At 36.9% G+C, this 16,169-nt stretch overlaps 1 pseudogene; it reads left to right on the top strand.

Moving 5' to 3' along the window:
* The first annotated feature begins 533 nt into the window (after positions 1 to 533).
* LOC100977176 (14-3-3 protein zeta/delta-like) lies at positions 534 to 7,665 on the top strand (annotated as a pseudogene).
* The last annotated feature ends 8,504 nt before the right edge of the window (positions 7,666 to 16,169 follow it).

A 16,169-nucleotide genomic window follows, 5' to 3' on the forward strand; every position in this document is an offset into this window, starting at 1 on the left:
ATTTGCTCCCCTTGTCCACTACTGCAGACACAGCTGGGGCTTCTCACATGCAAGCTCAGCAGGGGTACACCTATAGACAGCCTTTCTGGAGCACTTCAGAGTGACTGCATTCCCACAGGAGGAGTGCCTTTCAGGTTCAGGCTTGCATAAAAAGTAGAGTCACAATACCTCCCTATTTGAAACATCAACCTCATTGCAGATGAAAAGATGTGCCTCTCTGATTTGAATAGCCTGGACACTGGGTCAAGAGTGTGACTAGGAGGTGGACCACTTTCCTGCTGGCTTGGCAGAGGTGTTGAGGTTGCTCCCTCCTTTCACCCGGAGAAGACCTCAGTGTGTTTCACTGAGAGCTCCCCCAGCCACCTATGTCAAAGTTGGGACTTTCTGCATGTGGGAAGTTTCTTTCAGCAGAAGTACAGATGCAGTGCTGGGCTCAGTCTGAAAAGTTATGTGGCTCTACCTCAACAGTCTGACAGCACTGGTGTTTGTGAAGGGTATTGGAGAAGCTGGGGCTTCTCCCATGGGAGCTCGGCATGGGTGAACATGTAGACAGCCTTTCTGGAACACTTCAGGATGATGAAATCCCCAAAGGAGGAATGTCTCTCCATGTTCAGACATGCTCTAGGAGTAGAACCACAATCCCTCTTTACATTGAACAACAGCATTCTTGCTCATGAAAAGAGGTGCCTGTCTGATCTGAATAGCTGGAATACTGTGACAGGAGTGTAACTGGGAGGCAGATTGTTTTCCTGCTGGCCTGTCAGGAGAGCTGAGGTGGTTCCCTCACTTCCCTATGAAAGGACCTCAGTGTGATTAACTGGGGGCTCCCCCAGCCACCTCTGTCTGTCAGGTTGGGACCTCTGCTCACCACTGAGTATTGCATTTACCCACCTGCTTTAGCCACCACTGGTTTCTAACCAGGGATACCACTCTCATTCCTCTGAAGCCTGAACTATTCAACCTGGAAACAAAATACCGGAGAAAAAATAAATTTTTTAAAAAGTGCACGCTCTGAGGGAACAAGATAAGCTTCAAAAGACCTCTTTCATTTCAAAGTCATAAGAGACAGTAAATTTGCTTGCACACAGCACATTGCTACTACAAACAGGATTTAAGAAAGCCATGGTACATGGACTCTCTATAACCAGGGAACTCATGCAGAGCCTTCATCTCTGAAAGCAAAAAGAGCCAAACAAGGCTGCAATAAACTATAAACATTAAAATCACATCATTAAGGGGGAAAAAGAAATTTTAAAAAGCCACATGGTCAAATCAAAAATAAATTCAAGACTAATTAGAAGAAATAGTCTACCCAAATGAGAAACAGACAAATAATTCTGGCCATATTACAAAACAGTGTTCTAGAATACTTGCAAAAGATCACACGATCTCACCATCAATGGATTCAAACCAAAATAAAATCCTTTAAATGAAAGATAAGTAATTCCAAATGTTGATTATTAAGCTATTCAAAAATATACACGAGAAAGGTGAAAACTAACATAAAGATACTTTTTAGGAATTCAGGATATGAGTAAATATAATCTAAAAAGATAGATATTTTAAAGAAAAACCAATCAGAACTTTTGGAAATGAAAAACACATTTAGGGAATTACAAAATGAAGTGGAATGTTTCAACATTAGACTAGACTTAGTAAAAGAAAGAATTTCAGAGCTCAAAGACAAGACTTTTGAATTGACTTAATCAGACAAAAATAAAGAAGAAAGAATCAAAAGAAATGAACAAAATATCCTAGAAATATAGGATTATGTAAAATGGCCAAACTTAAGAATAATTGGTGTTACTGAGGGAGAAGAGAAAGCAAAAATTTGGAAAACGCATTTGATGGAATAATTGAGGAAAACTTTCCTAGCCTTTCTAGAGGTTTAGCTATCCAAATATAAGAAGTTTAAAGAAAATCTCAGAGATTCCTTGCAAAAAGAACATCACCAACTCATGTAGTCATCAGGCTATCTAAAATCAAAGTGTAGAAAAGAATTCTAAGAGCAGTGAGACAAAAACATCAGGAAACCTATAAAGGAAATCCTATCAGACTAACAGTAGGCTTCTCAGCAGAAATGTTACAAGTCAGAAGAGATTTGGGTACTATATTTAACCTCTTTAAACACAACAATTGTCAGTCAAGATTTTTGTATCCAGTAAATTAAGTTTTATAAATGAAGAAGAAATAAAGCATTTTTCAGACAAACAAATGCTGAGACAACTTGTCAGTACCAGACCAGCCCTATAAGAAATGATAAAAGGAGTGCTAATCTTGAAACAAAAGGTTAATATGCACCAGAATACAACCTCTTAAAATCATAAAACTCTTAGGTTCTATAAAACTATAACACAATGAAAAAACAACATGTAAAGATAAAAATCAACATAACAACTGGAACAATATCTCATATCTCAATATTAATGTTGAACGCAAATGGCCTAAATGCTTCACTTAAAAGATGCAGATTGACAGAGTGGATTAAAAAAAACACAAACCAAATATCTGTTGTCTTCAAAAGAGTCACTTAACACCTAGGGATTCATATAAAATCAAGGTTAAAAGTTAGTGTTAGATAAAGGGGTGGAAAAAGATATTCCACATAAATGGAAACAGAAAACAAGCAGCAGTAGTTTTTCTTATATCAGATAAAGTAGACTTTAAAACAACAACAATAAAACAAGACAAATAAGGTCATTTAATAAGGATAAAAGGATCAATCCAACAAGAAGATATTACAATCTAAATATATACATATTTAATTTTGTGGCTCCCAGATTCCTAAAACAATTACTACTAGACCTAAGAAATGAGATAGGCAGCAACACAATAATAGTGGGGGACTTTAACATATCACTGACAGCACTAGACAGATCATCAAGGAAGACTATCAGCAAGGAAACAGTAAACTTAAGCTGCACTGTGGAACAAATAGTCCTCACAGATATTTACGGAACATTGAACTCATGAACTGCAGAATATACATTCTTCTCATTAGCACATGGAACAGTCTTCAAGATAGACCGTATGATAGGCTACAAAACAAGCCTTCACAAATTTCAAAAATCAAAACTATGTAAAGTGTCTTCTCAGACCACAGTGGAAACACCGCATATTCTCACTCATAGGTGGGAATTGAACAATGAGATCACATGGACACAGGAAGGGGAATACCATACTCTGGGGACTGTGGTGGGGAGGGGGGAGGGGGGAGGGATAGCATTGGGAGATATACCTAATGCTAGATGACGAGTTAGTGGGTGCAGCGCACCAGCATGGCACATGTATACATATGTAACTAACCTGCACAATGTGCACATGTACCCTAAAACTTAAAGTATAATAAAAGAAAGAAAAAAAAAAAAACTAAAAATAAACTCTAAAAGGAACACTCAAAATTATAGAAATATATGGAAATTAAACAATCTGCTCCTGAATGGTTTGGGGGTTAACAATAAAATCAAGATGAAAATTTGAAAATTCTTTAAAATGAGTGATAATAGTGATGCAAGTTATCAAAACCTCTGAGATACAACAAAAGCAGTGTTAAGATGAACGTTTATAGCACTAAATAGCTATATCAAAAAGTCTGAAAGATCACAAATTGACAACCTAATGTCACACCTCAGGGAACTAGAAAAACAAAAAGAAACCAAACATAAAACTAGCAGAACAAAAGAAATAACAAAGATCAGAGTACAACTAAATGAAATAGAAACAAAAATACAAAACATCTATGAAACAAGAAATTGCCTCTTTGAAAAGATAAACAAAATTGATAGTCCTTTAGTTAGATTAACCAAGAAGAGAAAAGATTCAAATAAACTCAATTACAAATGAAAATGAAGATATTAAAATCAACACCACAGAATATGAAAGATCATTCAAGACTTCCATGAACACTGTTTGCACACAAAGAAGAAAATGTAGAGGAAATGAATAAATTCTTGGGAATATACAACCCTCCTAGATTAAACCAGGAAGAAAAAGAAAACTTGAGTATACCAAAAACAATCAGTGCAATTAAATCAGTAATAAAAAAATTGCCAACAAAAAAATTCCAGGGCCAGATAGATCCACAGCTGAATTCCACCAGACATTCAAAGAAGAATTTAGAAGAATTCTTCTAAAACTATTTCAAAAGATTAAGAAAGAGGAAATAATTCATAATTCAGTCTATAAAGCAATATCACTCTGATACCAAAACTAGGAAAAAAATGACAACAAAAGGAAACTACAGCTCAATATCCCTGATGACCATAGATGCAAAAATCCTCAACAAAACACTAGCAAACTGAATCCAATAGCACATCAAAAAGATAATACACGATACATCACAATCAAGTGGATTTCATCCCAGGCATGCAGGGATGGTTTAACATATGCAAGTCAATAAATATGATAAATTACATAAATGGAATTATAAACAAAAACTATATGATTATCTCAATGGATGCAGAAAAAGCATTTGATAATATCCAGCATTCTTTTATGAAAAACACATTCAACCAACTAGACATAGAAGGGACATAACTCAAAATAATAAAGGCATATATGAAAAACCCACAGGCAACATCATATAGGGAAAAGTTGAAAGCATTCTCCCTGAGAACTGGAACAAGAAAAAGATGCCCACACCCAGCTCTTCTATTCAACATGGGACTGAAAGTCCTGGCCAGAGCAATCAGGCAAGAGAAACAAAGAAAGAAAAGAAAAGAAAAGAAAAGAAAGGGAAAGAAAGAGAGAGAAAGAAAGGAAGGAAGGAAGGAAAGAAGGAAGAAAGGAAGAAAGGAAGGAAGAAAGAAAGAGAATCCAAATTGGAAAAGAGGAAGTCAATCCATCTCTGTTGGCCAATGATATGATTGTATGACTAGAAAACCCTAAAAACTCCTCCAAAAAACTCCTAGATTCAATTAATGAGTTCAGTAAAGTCTCAGGTTACAAAATCAATATACAAATCATTAGCACCACTATACACCACCACTAACAAAGTTAAGAATCAAATCAAGAACTCAGTCCCTTTTACAATAGTTGCAAAAAAAAAAAAACAAAACATAGGAATGTACTTAACCAAGGAGGTAAAATATCTCTGTAAGAACTATAAGACACTGCTGAAAGAAATCATAGATGACCAAATAGAAACACAACTCATATGCATGGATTAGAAGAATCAATATTATGAAAATGACCATACAGGCCAAAGCAAACTGCAGATTCAATGTAATTTCTATCAAAATACAAACATTTTTTCCTCACAGAATTAGAAAAAAAGCAATCCTAAAATTCACATGGAACCAAATAAGAGCCTAAATGGCAAAAGCAATCCTAAGCAAAAATAACTAATTTGGAAGCATCACATTACCTGACTTCAAATTACACTGCAAAGCTATAGTTACCAAAACAACATGGTACTGGTATAAAAGTCAATACATAGACTAATGGAACAGAATATATAACCCAGAAATAAAGCCAAATACTTACAAGCATGATCTTTGACAAAGCATACAAAAGCATAAATTGGGGAAAGGACATCTTACTTAATAAATGGTGCTGAGAAAACTGGATTTTCACATGTAGAAGAATGAATCTGGATCCCTATCTCTCATCTTATTAAAAAAATCAACTCAAACTGAATCAAAGATTAAAATCTAAGACATGAAACAATAAAATTTCTAGAAGAAAATCTAGGAAAAACTGTTCTGGACATTGGCCTAGGCAAGGAGTTTATGACTAAGACCCCAAAAGCAAGTGCAAAAGTAAATAAATAAATAAATAGGACCTAATTCAACTAAAAATCTTCTGCACAGAAAAAGAAATAATCAGCAGAGTAGACAGAAAACCCACAGAGTGGGAGAAAATATTTGCGAAGCATACATCTGACAAAGGATTAATATTCAAAATCTACAAGGAACACAAACAAATCAGCAAGAAAAGAATCCCATTAAAAAGTAGGCAAATGACATCAATAGGCATTTCTCAAAATAAGATATACGAATGGCCAATGAACATATGAAAGAATGCTCAACATCACTAATCATCAGGGAAATGCAAATTAAAACCACAGTGAGATACCACCTTACCCCTGCAAGAATGACCATTATTAAAAAGTTTAAAAACAATACATGTTGGTGTGAATGTGGTGGGAAGGGAACACTTATACACTGCTGGTGGGAATGTAAACTAGTACAACCTCTATGAGAGATAGTGTGGAGATTCCTTCAAGAACTAAAAGTAGATCTACTGTTCAATCCAGGAATACCACTACTGGATATCTACTCAAAGGAAAAAAAAACATGCTATTATACCAAAAAGAAAACTGCATGCATGTTTATTGTAGCACAATTCACAATCGCAGAGATATGGAACCAGCTTAAGTGCCCATTGACCAACAAGCGTATAAAAAAATGTGGTATATATACAATATGGAATACTACCCAACCATAAAAAAACAATAAAATATGTCTTTTTCAGGAATTTGGATGGAGGTGGAGGCCATTATTTTAAGTTAGGTAACTCAAGAATGGATAAAAAAAATACTGTATGTTCTCACTTATAAGTGGGAGCTAAGCTATGTGTATGTAAATGCATAAAGAGTGGTATAATGTACTTTGAAGACTCAGAAAGTAGAGGTTTAGAGGTGGGTGAGGAATAAACTACATATTGAGTACAATGTACACTGCTCTAGTGATGATGCACTTAAATATTAGACTTCACCATTACACAATTCATTCATGTAACCAAAAACCACTTGTACCTCAAAAGCTATGGAAATTTTTTAAATGTTTAAAAATAAATACGTACATACATAACAAAAAAAATGACAATTAATTGTAGAATCTCAACCTCGCTCCTGCCGCCACTGCTACCCAGAGACTGCTAAGCCCCAGTTCATCTGCCACCACCCACTCCAGACACAGAACATCCAGTCATAGATAAATATGAGTTGGTTCAGAAGGCCAAACTAATGGAGCAAGCTGAGAAATATGATGACATGGCAGCCTGCATGAAATCTATCACTGAGCAAGGAGATGAATTATCCAAGGAGGAGAGGAATCTTCTTTCAATTACTTATAAAATTGTTGAAGGAGCCCATAGGTCATCTTGGAGGGTCTTTTAAGTATTAAACAAATGAGGGAAGGTGCTGAAAAAAAAACAGCAATTAGCTCAAAAGTACAGAGATAAAATTGAGACTGAGCTAAGACATATCTGCAATAAAGCACTATCTCTTTTGGAAATGTACTTGATCCCCAATGCTTCACAGAGAGCAAAGTCTTCTATTTGAAAATAAAAGGACACTACTATTGTTTTGTAGCTGAGGTTTCTGCTGGTGATGACAAGAAAGAGATTGTGGATCAGTCACAACAAGCATACAGAGAAGCTTTTGAAATCAGCAAAAAGGAAATGCAATCAACATATCCTACCAGATTGGGTCTGGCCTTTAATTTTTCTGTATTCCATTATGAGATTCTAAACTCCCCATATAAAGCCTGCTCTCTTACAAGGACAGCTTTTGATAAAGCCATTGCTGAATTTGACACATTTAGCACAGAGCCATACAAAGACAGCACAGTAGTTTTGAAACTACTGAGAAATGGCTTGACATTGCAGACATCAGATACCCAAGGAGATGAAGCTGAAGCAAGAGAAGGAGGAGAAAATTAACCAGTCTTTCAACTTTCATCAGCCTCATTCTAAAATTTACACAGTAGATCATTTTTCCTCCATGCTGCCCCATAAGTAGTTTTCTTCTTTATAATTTATGACAGTTTTTTAATTTGATAAAAACCTGTTACTTTTATTTGAATTTCTATATTTCTCATGTGGTTTTTTATGTTTAATGTTAGGGGATTAGAGCCAGTGAATATTTTTATGGAGTTAAATGTTTTCACCTTGAGGTAGACAATATGCAGATGTAAAATTTTTACACAAGTTATATATGTTTGGAACGGTACTTTTTGTAAACTGTGGCTTCACAAGGGCCAGTGTAAAACTGCTTCCATGTCTAAGCAAAGAAAAACTGCCTACATATCGGTTTGTCCTCATGGGAAATCAAAGGGATAATTGGTTCCAGTCACAGATGTAGCAATTGTGAATACTTTCAGGTTTGAATCACTTACAAGGCTGTAATAGAAACAGGTACACTATGGATACCACATGTTGAACCATGTCTATCTGTGGAATGCTCAACCTCAATGTGCATACCTTTGATTACAGCTGCAGAAGTGTTCCTTTCAACAAAGTTGTGATTCAGTTTACTCTGGATAAGGGCAGAAATGTTTTACATTCTATTATTTGTAAAGTTATCTGCTGTTTGTGTTTATTATTTTTTGCTACACTCATTTTATTTGTATTTAAATAGTTTAGGCAACCTAAGAACAAATGAAAAGTTAAAAATGCAATAAAAGCAAATTGCTTGATATCCATTACTATATATATATATATACACACACACTTTAATATACTATATACTTTAGAGATAGATAGCACAGCAGTAAAACAAAAAATCCCTTGTATTTGAGATGATAGCTAGCTTTGTTTAATGTCTTATAAAATTTTCATGAGCAATTCAAGTTTAGTTGTTAAGAACACATATACTGTTTGTGTAAGTAGAATGAAAGTTTTATGAGTAGACACTTCAACTATGGTTTCTATTGTTTCCCATGTAAGTTCGTCTTTTGGTTCTGAAACTTCTCTAAAAGAAATTGTATAGTTTTAGAAATTTATTTATTTTCTCTTGGCAGCTAATGGGCTTTTACCAAGTTTAAACACAAAGATTATCATAAGGACAATGTTAATATAACTACTGTTTTCAATAATTTCCCATGTTCCCTTCTCCTTCTCCCATTCTGAAAAAGTGAGTTATTATTTTTTGGGAGGGAGGGAGAGAATGATTTTTATAAGGGTAATATGTTCCATTTAAAGTGTTGGTATATAGCATTTTCTAACTTAGGAAGCCACAATGTTTTTGGCCCATCATGACACTGGGTAGTATTAACTGTAAGTTTGTGCTTCTGAATCACATTTATTTTTGAAGAATTTCTTGATACTGTTATAGTCTGCCTTCAATTCTGATCCTTTATTCTTTCTATGTATCAGGTGCACAAGATTACCTGCCTTTTTTAGTCCTCTGTCTTATCACTAACAATTCCTACTTGGTGGCCATGTACTTGGAAAAAGACCACATAATATTTCTGGCTCCAGTCAATGTCTAAAATACCCTGCTTCCCTTGCTTGCATTCCACAAACTATTTTCCTCATCCTATTTATTGCAGCAAATCTCTCTTTAGTTAATGAGATTGTGTTTAAGTTCTACCTATTCTGAATGGTCTGTCATTGTCTACCTTTAAAATCTATTATCTTTTTCTTCCTCTGTTTTTTAAATAATGATGGGGCTAAGTTATACTCAAAGCTCACTCTACAGAATAGCCCTTTAACACTTTTCAAAAAACAGCAAACAAAACAATGCTATTTTGAAAGTTTTATTTTCTTTTAGGGTGCAAGCTTCTCAAGAGCAGGGACATTTTCTATATGTTCTATAATGCCTAGTACATTGTAAATGCTCAATGTTGATGATGAGAGGCAATGCGTCTTAATGACAAGGGTGAAAAACTAAAATCTCCCCCTAAAAAAAAAAAACCAATTATGTCTTCATATTCTAATAGAAAGAAGAAAACTAAATTTAAAAACATACTGCTGGATTCCTTTCAGGATAGAGTAGTTTCTATCTCCTCTAGGCTTCTCTCACACAAATAAAAAATATGGATATAACAAAACATAAAACAACTCTGAAGGATGGGAAGGATGGAAAGAAGAGGGTGGACTGCTTAGGAATCTTGGAATATTAGAAACTTGATGTGTTCCCTGTGTTTCGTTTTTGCCTTCCATATGTTAGACAAGGCACTGGAGAAACCAACTCAGAATTACTAACAGGCATAGGAAAAAAAAAGTGGTGTTAAGGAGTCGCAATGAAGAAATTGAACTTCCACTCCCTGCTTGGTCCTGGGAGAGGGTACTTTAATTCCCTCACTTGTGTGGTGTTAGTGGAACCAAGCAGGAAGTTGGGCTTCCACCTCTACCTAGCAGCAAAATAAAGCAGAATGAGCAGTAAATGGCAAAGCTAGTCAGCACTTTACTTTCCCCACTGTTGTGCTGTGGGTCCCAGCAGAAAGTTGAGATTCCACACCCATGAGACAGTAATGGGGTACTACTAGGAAGAACACTTCTCTTCCAACCCCTGGTGTCAGTAGGAACCATTAAGGAGCTAAACTGCCACCTCTACCCAAAAACAACAGGTGGTGTGAGTTAGAACCCTGCTATTATGAAAGATGGTTTCAGTGGATCGCAGCAAGGAGCTGAACTTACACCCTCTCCAAAAGCAACAGGATGACACTAGTGGGCACACTGCTTTCAGCAATGGCATAGTGGAAGACACTTCTTCCTACCCTGAAGCAATAGGTGGTGTGAGCTGGTGTTACTGGGCACTCCTCTTTCCCTATAAACATCAGCACAGCCCAATGTGGAGCAGATCATTCATCCTGACCTAATGTAATGAGGTGTCAAAGAGGCAACAATGGGGCAGTGCCAAGCAGTGTTAGTGGAGCTCTGTTTTTCCAAGGGTGGTGTCAACAGGGCCCAGTAGGAAGCTCCGCTTCCACCCTCACCTAGCACAAATGAGGGGATGTTATTTGGTGCTACTTAGCAATTTCCTTTTCACAAGCCTCTTCTTGGTAGGGACCAAATAAAATTCAACATCATCATCCCACAAGGTCGTGGTGTGAGGCCTGCAAAATGATGGAGTTCAGCACTCTGCTTTCCCCTCCATTGATATTAGTGGACGCAGGAAGATGCTGATCATACAATTTCAAATAGCAGCATCAAGGCAGAAGAAGGTGGTATTAGGTGGTTCTAGTTGGGACTAAGTCTTCCATTCCACTAATGTCAACAAGGACAAGTGAGGATATAAAACCCAGTAAGCAGCAATGAAAGAAATAAGTTGGTGCAATGCACTGCTAATCAATCCTCTGTTTTCCCCTCTGATGTCAGTGTTGCCTAACAAAGAGCCAAATTTTCACGCCCATGAATCAACAATGAGATTCAACATCAAATTTTAGCACTAGCATAACAATAATTAATGAAATTGTATTATACCTAATTTACCAATTAGATATTGTCAGATAGGGTTGTTCTTTTTTTAAAAGGACCAAGTATATGATTACTACAAGAAAATCACTTCAAATGTAATTATTTAGACAGGCTGAAAGCAAAAAGAAAGAAAAAATATATGTAGTATATAAACACTAATTTTAAAAGAGAACAGGAATGACTATATTAATAACAGGTAAAGTAAAATTTAAAGCAAAGAAAATTACTAGGAACAAGTAACAACATTACATTATGATGTAAATCCGTAAAGAAAATGTAGCCATTTAAATGTCTCTGTACCAAACGAGAAAGCTTCAAAATACATGAAGCAATTACTAATAGCATTGTAGGGAAAAAATTATATTTATAGTTGGAAACATTGAGAAATATTTCTCAGCAATTGATAGAAATAAGAAAAATTATGCAATGATATAGAAAACTGAACATTATCATCAACCAATATAATCTAAGTGTACATTAATAGAACACTATGTAAAAACAACAGAATACACATCACATTCTATTCAAACTTCCATGAAGTAATCACTGATATAGACTACACTCTGGGTCACAAAAAAAAAAAAACAAATGTAAAAGATTGAATTTATACATATTCTTTCTCAGATTATAATAGAATCAATCTATAAATAAGTAACATAAACAAAGAAGAATAATCTCCAAAGGTTTTGAAATTAAACACCACGCTTCTAAATAATTAATGGGTAAAAAAATTCTCAAAAATATTATGTAGACTTGAACAAAAGAGAAAATACAACACATCAAATTGTATGCAATAAAGCTAAAGCAATATTGAAGGTAAATTTATGGCACTTTACCTGATATTAATATAGCCACTCCTGTTCTATTTCAAATTGGGGTTTGCATGCAATACATGTTTTTTCCTTTTGCTTTCAGCCTATCTACATAATTGTATTATAAGTAATTTTTTCTAGTAGCAAGAATATACTGCACCTTTTTCAAAGGTCCAGTCTTCTTGCATTGGAAAATAAGAACGATCTCAAATTAAAAATTTAAGCTCTCATATGAAGACACTACAAAAAGAAGAAAAAATAAATTTGATGCAAGCAGAAGAAAGCAAATAAGAATAACAAAAAAATCTTAATGAATCTAAAACCAAAAACAATAAAGAAAATCAAAGCAACAGAATGATGGCTTTTGTAAAGACTGACAAATTAATAAACTTCTCATGAGAATGACAAAGATATAAAGAGAAAGGACAAAAAATAGCAATATCATAAATGGAACAGATCATATAACTGAAGATCCTAAAGCATTTTACATCAGTGGTCCCAAACCTTTTTGGCACCAGAGACGGTTTTGTGGAAGACAATTTTTCCATGGACTGGGGGAAAGGTGGGGAGGGGGTGGTTTCAGGAAGAAACTCTTCCACCTCAGATCACCAGGCATTAGTTAGATTCTCATAAGGAGCACACAACCTAGATCCTTTGCATGCACAGTTCACAATAGGGTTTGCACTCCTATGGGACTCTAAAGCTGCCATTGATCTGACAGGAGACAGGTTGTAATTCTCACTCGATCACTGCTCACCTCTGGCTATGTGGCCCAGTTCCTAACAGGTCATGGAGCCCAAGGTTTGGGAACCCCTGCTTTAAATGATAAATATAGAGTACTATGAACAATTTTACACACATAAATTAGGCAATACAGAAGAAATGTGCCAATTTTCTAAAAGCTCGAAATACCCAGTCTCACCCAAAATAGAAAATCATATAATTTTCAGGCACTTAGAGCAGTGGAACAGAATACAGAACCCAGAAATAAAGCTCAATACTTACAGCCAACTGATCTTTGACAAAGCATTCAAAAATGTAACTTGGGGAAAGGACATCCTATTCAATAAATGGTGTTGGGAAAACTGACAAGCCACATGTAGAAGAATGAAACTGCATCCCCATCTCTCACCTTATACAAAAATCAACTCATGATGGACCAAAAACTTAAATCTAAGAAAGACGTGAAACTGTAGAAATTCTAGAAGATAACCCTAGAAATACTTTTCTGGAGACTGGCTTAGGCAAAGAATTCATAGCTAAGACACAGCAGCAAATTCAATAGAAAGAAAAAGAAAGTTAATGAAAACTAATTAAACTAAAAACCTTCTGCACAGCAAAAGAAATAATTTGCAGAATAAACAGACAAACCAAAGAGTGGGAGAAAATATTTGTAAACTATGCATCCAAAAAAGGACTAGTATCTAGAATCTACAAGGAACTCAAACAAATCATGAAGAAAAAAATCCCCATGAAAACGGCACATGTATACATATGTAACAAACCTGCATGTTGTGCACATGTACCCTAGAACTTAAAGTATAATTTTAAAAAAAGAAGAAGAAAAAGAAGATGGCCACATAGGAAAGCTCCACTCTACAGCTCCCAGCATGAGTGACACAGAAGACGGGTGATTTCTGCATTTCCAACTGAGGTACCGGGTTCATCTCACTGGGGAGTGTCAGAGAGTGGGTGAAGGACAGTGGGTGCAGCACACTGAGCATGAGCTGAAGCAGTGTGAGGCATCGCCTCACCTGGGAAGCTCAAGGGGTCAGGGAATTCCCTTTCCTAGTCAAAGAAAGGGGTGACAGATGGCACCTGGAAAATCGGGCCACTCCCAACCTAACACTGTGCTTTTCCAACAGTCTTAGCAAATGGCACACCAGGAGATTATATTCCACACCTGGGTCAGAGGGTCCTACACCCATGGAGCCTTGCTCATTGCTGGCACAGCAGTCTGAGATCAAACTGCAAGGTGGCAGCAAGGCTGGGGGAGGGGCACCTGCCATTGCTGAGGCTTGAGTAGGGAAATAAAGTGGCTGGGAAGCTCGAACTGGGTGGAGCCCACCCCAGCCCAAGGAGGCCTGCCTGCCTCTGTAGACTCCAGCTCTGGGGGCAGGGCATAGCCAAACAAAAGGCAGCAGAAACCTCTGCAGACTTAAATGTCCCTGTCTGACAGCTTTGAAGAGAGTAGTGGTTCTCCTAGCATGCAGCTTGAGATCTGAGAATGGACAGACTGCCTCCTCAAGTGAGTCCATGACCCCCGAGTAGCCTAACTGGGAGACACCCCCCAGTAGTGGCAGTCTGAGACCTCACACAGCCGGGTACTCCTCTGAGATAGAACTTCCAGAGGAACGATGAGGCAGCAACGTTTGCTGTTCGCCAATATCTGCTGTTCTGCAGCCTCCACTGCTGATACCCAGGCAAACAGGGTCTGGAGTGGACCTCCAGCAAACTCCAACAGACTTGCAGCTGAGGGTCTTGACTGTTAGAAGGAAAACTAACAAACAGAAAGGACATCCACACCAAAACCCCATCTGTTTGTCACCATCATCAAAGACCAAAGGCAGATAAAACCACAAAGATGGGGAAAAAACAGAGCAGAAAAACTGGAAACTCTAAAAATCAGAGTGCCTCTCCTCCTCCAAAGTGACACAGCTCCTCACCAGCAACAGAACAAAGCTGGATGGAGAATGACTTTGACAAGTTGAGAGAAGAAAGCTTCAGACAATCAAACTACTCTGAGCTAAAGGAGGAAGTTCAAACCCATAGCAAAGAAGTTAAAAACCTTGAAAAAAAATTAGACGAATGGCTAACTAGAATAACCAATGCAGAGAAGTCCTTAAAGGACCTGAAAGAGCTGAAAACCATGGCACAAGAACTACGTAATGAATGCACAAGCCTCAGTAACTGATGCAATCAACTAGAAGAAAGGGTATCAACGATGGAAGATCAAATGCATGAAATGGAGCTAGAAGAGAAGTTTAGAGAAAAAGAATAAAAAGAAATGAACAAAGCCTCCAAGAAATATGGGACTATGTGAAAAGACCAAATCTACGTCTGATTGCTGCACCTGAAAGTGACAGGGAGAAGGGAACCAAGTTGGAAAACACTCTGCAGGACATTATCCAGGAGAACTTCCACAATCTAGCAAGGCAGGCCAACATTCAAATTCAGGAAATGCAGAGAACGCCACAAAGATACTCCTCAAGAAGAGCAACTCCAAGACACATAATTGTCAGATTCACCAAAGTTGAAATGAAGGAAAAAATGTTAAGGGCAGCTAGAGAGAAAGGTCTGGTTAACCACAAGGGGAAGCCCATCAAACTAACAGCAGATCTCTCGGCAGAAACTCTACAAGCCAGAAGAGAGTGGGGACCAATATTCAACATTCTTAAAGAAAATAATTTTCAACCCAGAATTTCATATCCAGCCAAACTAAGCTTCATAAGTGAAGGAGAAATAAAATCCTTTACAGACAAGTAAATGCTGAGAGATTTTGTCACCATCAGGCCTGCCCTAACAGAGCTCCTGAAGGAGGCACTAAACATGGAAAGGAACAACCGGTACCAGCCACTGCAAAAACATGCCAAATTTTAAAGACTATCGAGGGTAGGAAGAAACTGCATCAACTAACAAGTGAAATAACCAGCTAACATCATAATGACAGGATCACATTCACACAGAACAATATTAAACTTAAATGGGCTAAATGGTCTGATTAAAAGACACAGACTGTCAAATTGGGTAAAGTGTCAAGACTCATCAGTGTGCTATATTCAGGAAACCCATCTCACTTGCAGAGACACACATAGGCTCAAAATAAAGGGATGGAGGAAGATCTACCAAGCAAATGGAAAACGAAGAAAGGCAGGGGTTGCAATCCTAGTCTCGGATAAAACAGGCTTTAAACCAATAAAGATCAAAAGACACAAAGAAGGTCATTACATAATGGTAAAGGGATCAATGCAACAAGAAGAGCTAACTATCCTAAATATATATGCACCCAATACAGGAGCACCCAGATTCATAAAGCAAGTCCTTAGAGACCTAGAAAGAGACGTGGACTCCCACTCAATAAAAATGGGAGACTTTAACACGCCACTATCAACATTAGACAGATCAACGAGACAGAAAGTTAACAAGGATATGCAGGAATTGAACTAAGCTCTGCAGCAAGCAGACCTAATAGACATCTTCAGAACTCTCCAC

The sequence above is a fragment of the Pan paniscus genome, chromosome X (genome assembly GCF_029289425.2).
Source record: "Pan paniscus chromosome X, NHGRI_mPanPan1-v2.0_pri, whole genome shotgun sequence".
Lineage (NCBI taxonomy): Eukaryota > Metazoa > Chordata > Mammalia > Primates > Hominidae > Pan > Pan paniscus.